Source organism: Nomascus leucogenys, chromosome 1a (genome assembly GCF_006542625.1).
Source record: "Nomascus leucogenys isolate Asia chromosome 1a, Asia_NLE_v1, whole genome shotgun sequence".
NCBI lineage: Eukaryota > Metazoa > Chordata > Mammalia > Primates > Hylobatidae > Nomascus > Nomascus leucogenys.
In genome coordinates this window covers 80,567,362-80,579,371 of record NC_044381.1, presented here as the reverse complement: position 1 = coordinate 80,579,371, position 12,010 = coordinate 80,567,362, and the positions used below count along the sequence as shown (strand labels likewise).

General features: G+C 41.2%; 1 protein-coding gene and 1 non-coding gene across 4 annotated transcripts in view; one reads left to right on the top strand and one right to left on the bottom strand.

The window, feature by feature from the left end:
• The window catches only part of WDR89 (WD repeat domain 89), a 66,201-nt gene that overhangs the window by 6,708 nt on the left and 47,483 nt on the right, over positions 1 to 12,010 (top strand). For all 3 annotated transcript variants that reach the window (XM_030811928.1, XM_030811936.1, XM_003267790.4), the window contains exon 2: positions 10,225 to 10,330. The gene's annotated coding sequence lies outside the window, so the exon portion shown is untranslated. The remainder of the gene's footprint in view (positions 1 to 10,224; positions 10,331 to 12,010) is intronic.
• On the bottom strand, positions 4,489 to 4,592 carry LOC115836029. Its single transcript, XR_004031033.1, has one exon. It is a non-coding gene; the product is annotated as a U6 spliceosomal RNA (small nuclear RNA).

The following is a 12,010-nucleotide window of genomic DNA, read 5'->3' as shown; positions in this document are numbered from 1 at the left end:
ATGTTGTTGGATTCAGTTAGCTAGTATTTTGTTAAGGATCTTAGCATCTGTGTTCATCAAGGATATCGGTCTGTAGTTTTGTTTTTTGGTTACGTCCTTTCCTGGTTTTGGTATTAGGGTGATGCTGACTTCATAGAATGAATTAGGGAGAATTCCTTTGTTATCTTGTGGAATAGTGTCAAAAGGATTGGTACCAATTCTTTGAATGTCTGGTGGAATTCTGCTGTGAATCCATTGGGTCCTGAACTTTTTTTTTTTTTTTTTGAGATGGAGTCTTGCTCTCTCCAGACTGGAGTGCAGTGGCGTGATCTCGGCTCACTGCAGCCTCTGCCTCCCAGGTTCAAGTGATTCTCCTGCCTCAGCCTCCCCAGTAGCTGGGACTACAGGCATACATCACCATGCCCAGCTAATTTTTTTTTTTTTTTTTGAGACATAGTTTCGTTTTTGTTGCCCAGGCTGCAGTGCAATGGTGCAATCTCGGCTCACCACAACCTCCGCTTCCCAGATTTAAGCGATTCTCCTGCCTCAGCCTTCCCAAGTAGCTGGGATTATAGGCATGCGCCACCATGCCTGGCTAATTTTGTATTTTTAGTAGAGACGGGGTTTCATCATGTTGACCAGGCTGGTCTTGAACTCCTGATCTTAGGTGATCTGTCTGCCTCAGCCTCCGAAAAGTGTTGGGATTACAGGCGTGAGCCACCGCGCTTGGCCTTGTTTTTTCTTTAAGCTATCTATTTCCCTGAATATTTCTCCCTTCACTTCTTTTTTTTTTTGAGAGGGAGTCTCACTCTCACTCTGTTGCCCAGGCTGGAGTGCAGTGGCGCGATCTTGGCTCTCTGCAACCTCTGCCTCCTGGTTCAAGCAGTTCTCCCTGCCTCATCCCCCCGAGTAGCTGGGATTACAGGCACCCACTACCAGGCCCAGCTAATTTTTGTATTTTTAGTAGAGATGGGGTTTCACCATGTTGGTCGGGCTGGTAACGAGCACCTGACGTCAGGTGATCCACTCGCCTTGGGCTCCCAAAGTGCTGGGATTACAGGTGTGAGCCACCGTGCCTGGCCAATTTTTGTGTTTTTAGCAGAGACAGGGTTTCACCATGTTGGCCAAGCTGGTCTGGAACTCCTGGACTGAAGTGATACACCTGTCTTGGCCTCCCAAAGTGTTGGGTTTATAGGTGTGAGCCACTGTGCCCGGCCTGAAATGTAAGTAATTATTAATATGTTAAACATCTTTCTATTTGGAGATTGGAATTATGTCCTGATGATTTTTTACAGTTCTCGTAATTTTAATTTTTGGACCTCCTGCTAGATGGCAGTAGTAATCACTGCTAAGGGCCAGGAAGGCAACTTTTAAAACAGTTTGATAGCTTAAGTCTAATTCTCATGTTTAGTGAAGTTACAACTGACCGTACATGATTTTCAGTTCTTTTTATCCTTCACATCTGATCTACAAAGCACATGTGAACTTTTTAACCTCTTAATATCTGTTTTTTTCCGGATAATTCAATAATTATGCCTTTTGTTTGTTATTTCTCTGATATCAGGGTTTTTTACTGTGTTCAGTAGAGAGGAAATGAGTTTAGAACTTAGTAGATTCTGATCTTCCCACATTATAACACCAAAGTGGTTAAAAGAACTAGTTCTGCTATATTTTTACATGAGTATTATACAGGCTATAAATATTTACGTTTAGGGATTTGTTTTGATTTCTATTTGTTTTGATTTCTATTTCAATGTAGTCCTTTTGAATGGTCTCCTAATTTGGAAAATTAAGTAGTGAATCAACCTCAAAATGCAAAACGAAGTCTGTAGCTGTCGATAAATATTTATAAAATATTGCTTTATTGTCTGAGAGATATGTTTACATGATTATACTATCCAGTGTCAGGAAAAGCCTCATTCTGGCTTAATCTTACTTCATCTACCAATTAACAGTGGAAATTTTAAAAATCATTAATATGTTAAAGTTTCTTTCTGCTTGATGAATTAGGGTAGCATTTGTAGGGGAACATTTGTATTATGAATTCACCTTAGAAGCATCTAGTCAATACACATACATAAGTATATATATACTTACACATATATTTATATATAAAAGGGGTAGAAATCCTGTCAAATACTAGTTTATTCTGCAGGTTATCATTTGACAGTACATACTGCATTTCTTTGACATTCTTTATACTCCCACCTAGTGGTATTTGAGTGCTGCTTTTGTGCCAGGCACCATTCTGAGCACTTAACGTGGTAATTAATTTATGAAACCCTGTAGCGTTGGTATTGCTATCTCCTGTTTAAACTATAGGAAACTGAAACAGACAGCTAGTAAAGCCAGGATTTGCGCTCTGGCAGTCTGACTCTATACCCATTCTCAGCTATCATGCAATACCTGTCTCAGCTTCCTTATCTAAAACATTGTAATAAAAGGACTATCTTTTAGGGTTACTGGGATGGTTCAGTGAAGCAATTCATGTGAAGAGGCTGACACAGTAACCTAGAATGGTAATGATCAGTTAATATTAGCTGTCATTTGGCTACTTTTCTGGTTTTCTTCCCATTCTTTTTTCATTTTTGTCTGTTATAGGATGCTTGGCCTGCTGCTTGCTATCATTCTGTATAATTCATATGTAGCAGGCACATCCAGTTTACTAGTTTGGATTTTTTCTTTTTTGAGACAGAGTCTTGCTCTATCATCCAGGCTGGAGTGCAGTGGTGTGATCACAGCACACTGCAACCCCCACCTCCCAGGTTCAATTGATTCTCCTGTCTTAGCCTCCCTAGTAGCTGAGACTACAGGTTTGTGCCACCATGCCCGGCTAATTTTTGTATTTTTTTAAGTAGAGATGGATTTCACTATGTTGGCCAGGCTGGTCTTGAACTCCTGGCCTCAGGGGATCCACCCACCTCAGCCTCCCAAGGTGCTGGGATAATGGGCTTGAGCCACCATGCCCAACCTACTTTCCTAGTTTTTAATTGCTGCTACTTCCTATAGTCTGATAACAGAATCCTGTACTTTCCCTCTGAGTTGTAGACTGATGTATACAAATGTTTGCTGCACATTTGCCCTTGGCCATCCCCAGAAGTCCTTCAGGCTTATATGAGTAAAACTAAGGGCATTTCATTGTTTTTTCCCCCCTTTTCTTGATTTTTGGATTTTCTTTTTTTTGGGTGGGGGGCAGCAGAGTCTTGCTCTGTTGCCCAGGCTGGAGTGCAGTGGTGCGATCTCGGCTCACTGCACCCTTCACCTCCCAGGTTCAAGCGATTCTCCTGTCTTAGCCTCCCAAGTAGCTGGGATTACAGGCGTGTCCCACCACGCCCAGCTAATTTTTCTATTTTTAGTAGAGACGGGTTTTCGCCATGTTGGCCAGGCTGGTCTCAAACTCCTGGCCTCAGGTGATCTGCCTGCCTAGGCCTCCCAAAATGCTGGGATTACAGGCATGAGCCACCATGCGTGGCCTGGATTCACTTTCTGACTCAACTCCACTTGGTCATCCAACGCAGGAATCAGCGTGGATTCCTTCTCCACCTGCTCCTCCCTCATGCTTCCAAATCGAGTCAGTGCCAAGCTTCCCTAATGTTAACTTCTGAATATTTCTCTGGCCAGGTGTGGTGGCTCACATTTGTAATCCCAGGTATGAGAGGCTGGGAGGTTGAGGCACGAGAATCACTTGAGCTCAGGAGTTCAGGACCAGCCTGAGCAACATAGCAAGACCTCGTCTCTACTAAGAATTTAAAAAAAAAAAAAAAAACTTTTTTTTTTTTTTTTTCCCAGCTATTTGGAAGGCTGAGGTGGCACAATCGCTTGAGCCCGGGAGATTGAGCCTGCAGTGAGTGGCAACTGTACCACTGCGCTCCAGCCTGGGCCACAGAGTAAGACTGTGCAAATAAATAAATAAATTGTCAAACTATAATATAGTATTCATAGTGAATAGAAGCAAAAAAAAGAAAAGAAAAATATTTCTCAAATTTGCCTTTTTTCTCCATTCCTACTGTTGGGAACTCCATTATCTCTTTTAGTTTGATTTTTAGTTGACACATAATGTACATATTTCTGGGGTATAGTGTGATGTTTTGATATACGTATACTTTGTGTAATGATCAAATCAAGTTAATTAGTGTCTCCATCATCTCACATGTTGATCACTTTGTGGTGAGAACATGCAACAGTCCTCTCCTATCTGTTTTGAAATAGACAGTACAGGCTGGGCCCAGTGGTTCCCACCTATAATCCCAGCACTTTGGGAGGCTAAGGCCAGAGGATTTTTAAAGACCAGCTCTGGCAACATAGTGAGACCTTGTGTCTACAAAAAAAAAAAAAAAATTAAAAAAATAGCGGAGGCATGGTGGCATGCACCTGTAGTCCCAGGTACTCAGGAGGCTGGGGTGGGAGGATCAAGGCTGCGATGAGCTGTGTTTGTGCCACTACACTCCACCTTGGACAACAGTGCAGGACCGTGTCTCACACACACACACACAAAAGGACAGTACATTAAAATATATGGAATACTTCATGAATTTTGATGTCATCTGTGTGCAAGGGCCATGCTCATCTCTGTGGCCTTCTGATTTTAGTATGTGTGATGCCAAAGCAAGCACTCCTTATCCTTGTCTGGACTTTTTTTTTTTTTGGAGACAGAGTCTCGCCTTGTTGGCCAGGCTGGAGTGCAATGGCACAATCTTGGCTCACTGCAACCTCCGCCTCCTGGGCTCAAGCAATTCTCCTGCTTCAGCCTCCCAAGTAGCTGGAATTACAGGCGTGTGCCACCACGCCTGGCTAATTTTTGTATTTTTAGTAGAGATGGGGTTTCACCATGTTGGCCAGGCTGGTCTTGAACTCCTGACCTCAGGTGATCTGCCTGCCTCTGCCTCCCAAAGTGCTGTGATTACAGGCATGAGCCACCGCGCCTGGCCTCTTGTCTGGACTTTTTAATGGCCTTTATGGTCTCCCAACCTTCAGCCTTACCTCTCCGTATTTAAATCCATCTTCTACATTGTAAACGTGAGCAATTGTATGTGACTCTGGGTTAGGCGCAGTGGCTCACACCTGTAATCCCAGCACTTTGGGAGGCCGAGGCGAGTGGACCACCTGATGTCAGGAGTTCGAGACCAGCCTGGCCAACATGGCGAAACCTCGTCTCTGCTAAAAATACAAAAATTAGCCGGGCATGGTGGCATATGCCTATAGTCCCAGCTACTTGGGAGGTTGAGGCAGGCTTGAACCTGGGAGGCAGCAGTTGCCGTGAGCCAAGATAGCGCCATTGCACTCCAGCCTGGGTGACAAAGTGAGACTCCATCTCAAGAAAAAAAAATGTGTATATGACTCTGAATATGTAATATTTTTGCTACCAACCCCTTCCAATTCATTTATTTATTCAAATAGTTTAACATAGCTGCTGTAGGTAAAAATAAGATACTGCTTTAGTCATTCCCTGTAACCCACTGAATGTTCTAACTCCTTTCTTACTGAATTGGTTCGGTGAGAAGAAATAAAAAAAATAAAGTTTGATGTTTTAGTTGGGTATACAAGATAGAAAACTCTAAGACCTGCCCTGCTGCTTTCTTCAACGTCATCTCCTTACCCATCCAACATCACACATTATGATCAGCAATACCAGACTTTCTCTTCCCTTGCTTCCAGTACTTTTCATGCCTGTCTTTCCTCATATTCAGCATATTCAAATATTCAGTGACCAGATCATTTTGACAAAGCCTCAGAGCTCATGAGTAACAGACACTGTGGATTGTGGAAGATCCTGAATGCCAAGCCAAGAAAGTAAACTGTTCCTGAGAGAGAAGGGAAGAACCACTGATTGTCAGACTTTGCTACCATTCGTGGAAATTGGGAGCATGGGATGAAGAGAGAAGCTAATGAAGTAAATTTTAGATAATCTGAATTTTAAGTTCTGGCAGCACATGTAGCAGGCATTTAAAAATACTAGAGCTTCAGAAAGAGAAGAAGTTTGGAGTTAAAGATCTGGAAGTGATTACTAAAGACTTTTGATCTGTTATATGCGAAATTAACATTTCAAAATGGAAAGAGACAAATGTTCTACTTAACTCCACTAACGCTTTGAGGGCAGAATCAAGTTCTAGTTATCACTGTCTCTCTAGCACCTAGAAGAGTACCTAACACTGGTGTTTAATTATTAAACATTCTGCTAAGCTTGGGTTGCAGTGGGATTCAAGGAGAAGGGAACCCAAGAAAGTGATAAAGGAAAGAACATTTTAGGACATCACCAGGGATGGAGAGGCAGTATTTGAAACTTTGACTAATAAGAGTTTGTGTAAAGTCCTTACTACAGGCAAACATCCCTTTTTTTTGAGACAGGGTCTCACACTGTCACCCAGGCTGGAGTGTAGGTGCCATCTTGGCTGACTGCAGCCTCAGCCTCCCAGACTCAAGCGATCCTCCCACCTTAGCCTCCCAAGTTGCTGGGACCACAGGCATGCACGTCACCATGCCTGGCTAATTTTTTGTACTTTTGGTAGGGATAGGGTTTCACCATGTTGCCCAGGCTGGTTTCAAACGCCTAGGCTAAGGCAATCCTCCTGCCTTGGCCTCCCCAAGTGCTGGGATCACAGGTGTGAGCCACCGCACCCGGCCAGTGACCTTTCTTTTATTGTTATTTTTTTCTTTTTCTTAAGGTTGACATCAAATTGCTAGGATCACAGCTACTTCTTCAGAGATTTGCATTGCTCACTTTTTAAATTAGGGTGTCTCCCCAAATGTTACATCTCTAGGGTCTGTCCTAGTCATCTTATCTAAAAGATCTTGACCCCATCTTACCTCTCCTCATCACGTTACATACATTAAACTCTGGTTTATTTTTCTTCCTAGAGCTTGCCATTCTTCTTGTTATATATTTATTTCTTTATAGCTGAGTTGAATGATTAATGAATGTTGCAGCCTCAGAATAACAGTCAACTCAGTAAAACTGTTAGAACAAAATTATAGCATTTCTTTGGTCAGCGAAAATTCTCATCAGATATTTTATGAGTAAAGTTATAACTTCTAAAAAAAAAACTAAGTTTTTAAACTATTTTAGATTTTTTTTTGAGACAAGGTCTTGCTCTGTTGCCTGGACTGGAGTGATCATGGCTCACCCGATTGATTGCATAGCCTTGACCTCCCAGGCTTAAGCAATCCTCCCTCCTCAGCCCCCCAAGTAGCTGAGATGACAGGTGCACACCACTGTGTCTGGCTGATTTTTAAACTTTTTGTAGAGAATGGGATCTCACTATGTTGCCTGGGCTGGTCTCAAACTCCTGGGCTCAAGGGATCCTCCCACCTCAGCCTCCCAAGGTGCTGGGCTTACAGGCATGAGCCACTGTACTCAGCCTATTAGAGAAATTTAATCAAAAAAGTTATTAAAATTTCCAGTCAAGTATTGAAATAACTTTCTCTACTCAACCTCCTGGGCTCACGTGATTCTCCTACCTCACCTCTCTGGTAGCTGGGATTGCAGGCATGCGCCACCATACCCAACTGAATTTTTTTTCGTACAGCGGAATTTAATTCAGTGATACTCAGTGATAAGAAGAAATGAGCTTTTAAGCCACTGAAAGACATAGAGGAACTTTATGTGTTTATTCCTTCGTGAAGGAAACCAGAAAAAGCTACTCGCCTTATGATTCTAACTATTTGACATTCTGGAAAAGGCAAAACTAGAGAGACAGTAAAAATCAATGGTTGATAAAGGTTCGGGGTGAGCAGAGGGATGAATAGGCAGAACACAGGATTTTTAGGGTGGTGAAACAGTTCTATAATGGTGGATTCATTACATGTATTTGTCAAAACCCACAGAACTGTACAAAACAAAAAGTGAACCCTAAGGTAAACCATGGAGTTCAATTTTTTAATAAAAGCTACTTAATGTTGTTTTATGTGGCAATACTCTAATTAGACCACTTCCCAATTAATGGATATTCAGGCTGTTAGGTTTTTTTGTTATTACAATTCTATAATAAATATCCTTCCTTACATACGCATATATTTAATTTTGGATAGATGCTTATGGGAGATTGTTGGATTCAAGGAGACACATATTTCTGATTTTATTATATAGTACCAGAATACTTGTCAAAAATTTAACATTTAGAGAGAGAGAGAGTGTGTGTGTATGTGTGTGTGTGCGCGTGTGTGTGTGTGCACGCGTGTGTGTGTGTGCGCGTGTGTGTGTTCAGAGACAAAGTCTCACTCTGTTACCTAAGCTGGAGTACATTGACACAGTCATTGCTTACCACAGCCTGGAACTCCTAGCCTCAAGTGATCCTCTAACCTCAGCTTCCTGAGTGGCTGGGACTACAGGTGCACGCCATCACACCCAGCTAATTTTTGTATTTTTTGTAAGGACGGGGTCTCTTTGTGATACCCAGGGTGGTCTCAGACTCCTGGTCTCAAAGCGATCCTCCTGCCTCGGCCTCCCAAAGTGCTGGGATTACAGGTGTGAGCCTGTAATGTGCCCAGCCTAGAATGTTTACAAATGCCCATTTCCCCACACCCCATCAGCATTGATGTTATCAGTGTTTTTAATTTTTGCCAACCTGATAGGTGAAAATGGCATCTTATTTCCTCAACTGTTAGTAAGACTGACCTTTTTTTTTTTTTTTTTTTTTTTTTTTTTGAGACAGTCTCACTCTGTAGCCCAGGCTGGAATGCAGTGGTGTGATCTTGGCTCACTGCAACCTCTGCCTCCCAGGCTGAAGCCATTCTCATGCCTCTCAGCCTCCTAAGCAGCAGGGATTACAGGTGTGCACCACCACACCTAGCTCATTTTTGTATTTTTAGTAGAGACAGGATTTTGCCATGTTGGCCAGGCTGGTCTCAAACTCTTGAGCTCATGTGATCATGTTCTCCCCACTTTGGCCTCCCAAAGTACTGGGATTACAGGCATTAGCCACCACACCCAGCCAAGATTGAACATCTTTTTATGTTTCTAGTTCATTTGAATTCTCCCTTTTATGACATACTGCTTCTTTTAGCTATTTTATGTTTGGATAAATTTCTTGCATAGTAAAGGTATTAACCCTTAACCCTTTGTGTTATGAAAATTTTCTTCCAATTTCGATTTTCTTTTAACTATATTTTCAATATGTTTTACCTTATTTTAGTTATGTTTTTGTCTAATCAGATCTTTCACTTTTTGCCTTCATGGGTGGGTGTGGTGGCTCACGCCTGTAATCCTAGCACTTTGGGAGGCCGAGCTGGGTGGATCACGAGGTCAGGAGATCGAGACCATCCTGGCCAACATGGTGAAACCTTGTCTCTACTAAAAATACAAAAATTAGCTGGGTATGGCAGCGCATGCCTGTAATCCCAGCTACTCGGGAGGCTGAGGCAGGAGAATCGCTTGAACCCAGGAGGCAGAGGTTGCAGTGAGCTGAGATTGCGCTGCTGCTCTCCAGCCTGGTGACAGAGCTAGACTCTCTCAAAAAAAAAAAAAAAAAAAAGTCCTCTTCTATTCCAAAATTGTATGTTTTGCTTCTTTGTGTTTAAAATGTGATTTTCCACATTTTCTACAATGAGCAGTTAAAATAGCACTAATTATTATTTGTACTTATTTATTAAAATATAACTACTGTAAGGTCTACAAATCTAGAGCTCAGTGAACTTTTACAAACTGAAGACATCTGTGCCACCAACACTCAAATGGGTACCAGCACCCAAGAAACCTCTTGGATGCCCCTTCCCAGTCATTCCCACTGAAGATAACCACCATTCTAATTTCCATCATCATACATTGGTTTTGCCCATGACTTTTTATGTTTCGTTTGCCTTTGGGCATGGGAGATCATGTTTGTTAAAGTGTAATTTACATTCAATAAAATTTAACTTTGTAAGTATGTAGTTTGATGAGTTGACACTTGTATATACCTACACAGTTGTGTAACCAGCACCCTGATTAAGATACAGAATATTTTCATCACCCAAAAAGTTTCCTTGTGCCCCTTAATAATCAATGGCCTCCCCACAACCTCAGCCCCTAACAACCAGTTCCTATCATTTTGCTTTTTCCAGAATGTTATTTAAATGGAATCATACAATATATACTCTTTTATGTTACATGTATCTCTGGTTTCTTTTTTATTGCAGAATCAGATTCCATTATATATGTATGCCACAATTTGATTTTCCATTCAGTAGATGACATATTTCTGGGGGAGGGAGGGTCTTTGTTGTTTATTTTTTTCTGTACTTAAGCTTACCCATATTTCTTTTTTTTTCTAGGTATTTGGTTGTTATAAATAAAATGGTGATGAACATGTGTACAGGTGTTTGTATGGACATAAGTTGTCATTTCTCTTGAGTGGATACCTAAAAGTGGGCTTGCTGGGTAAGTATATATTTAACTTAAACACTGCCAAACACTTTCCAAAGTGGCTATAACATTTTACCATCAATGTATGAAAGTTCCTGTTGCTTTTGCATTTTTGTCAGAACTTGGTATTGTTCGTTCTTTTTAATTGTAGGCATCTTAGCAAATGTGTAATAATAGGTAAGTATTAATATAATTTGCATATCCCTGATAACTAATATTATTGGGCTGCTCGTGCTTATTTGTCATTCTTATATTTTCTTTGGTGAAGTGTCTGTTCAAATATTTTCCCATGTTTTAATTGAATTATTTGTCTTATAATTTGGTTGCAAGAATTCTTTATATATTCTGGATATAGCAACTTTATCAGATTGTGATTTGCAAATGTGATCTCCCAGTCTGTAGTTGGCATTTTCTTTTTTTTTTTTTAATATTTCTTTTTGTTTGTTTTTTGTTGTGTTGTGAGCTTTTTTTTTTTTTTTTTTTTTGGATAGGGTCTCACTCTGTGACCCAGGCTGAAGTGGCAGTGATGCAATGTCGGCTCACTACAAGCTCCACTTCCCGGGCTGAAGTGATCTCTCCATCTCAGCCTCTTGAGTAGCTGGGACTATAGGCATGCGCCACCACACCTGGCTAATTTTTGTATTTTTGATGGAGACGGGGTTTTGCTATGTCACCCAGGCTGGTCTTGTACTCCTGGACTCAAGCCATCCACCCCCCACCGGGCCTCCCAAAATGCTGGGATTATAGGCGTGAGCCACCATGCTTGGCCTGTAGTTTGCGTTTTCTTGACGGTTCAAAAGTAGGTTTTACATTTTAATTAAGTCAAAATTTTCTTTTGTGGTTTGTACTTTTTGTATTTTAAGAGATCTTCGCCTAACCAAAGGTCATAGATTCCCTTTTTTCTCTTATAAGTTTTGTAGTTCTTGCTTTTACATTTAGGTCTATGATCCATTTTGAGTTAATATTCTCTGTTCTGACTTCTTGTTTGTCTCATATTAGTAAACCATTGCAGTTTTCTTTTTATTAATATTTGCATGGTATATCTTTTTTCTGTCCATTTCCTTTTAACCTATCTATGGCTTTATGTTTAAAAGAGTTTCTTTTAGATAGCATATAGTTGGGTCTTGCTTCTGTCTCCCCACCATCCCCATCCTGACAATCTCTCTTTTAAATAAGGTGTCATATTATTTTTATTTAATGTAATTGTTGGTAGGGTTGGATTTTTTTTTTTTTTTTTTAAGACGGAGTCTCACTCTGTCTCCCAGGCTGGAGTGCAGTGGTGTGAGCTCAGCTCACTGCAACCTCTGCCTCCCAGGTTCAAGAGATTCTCCCGCCCCAACCTCCCAAGTAGCTGGGATTACAGGCACATGCCAACACACTTGGCTAATTTTTGTAGTTTTAGTGGAGACAGGGTTTCACCATGTTGGCCAGGCTGGTCTTGGACTCCCGACCTCAAGTGATCCGCCCACTTCAGCCTTCCAAAGTGCTGGGATTACAGGCATGAACCACCATGCCCGGCCAGGTATAGTTGGATTTAAATCTACCTTCTTACTAGTTGTTTTTATATTTTCTGTTTTTCTCATCAGTTCTTTATTTCTTTTTTCATCTTTCTTTTTGATTGGGTGCGTTTTCTCTATGATTGGTTTCTGTTTGTGAATTTGCTGTTTAATTTTTTGTGTGTTTGTTTGAAGTGGT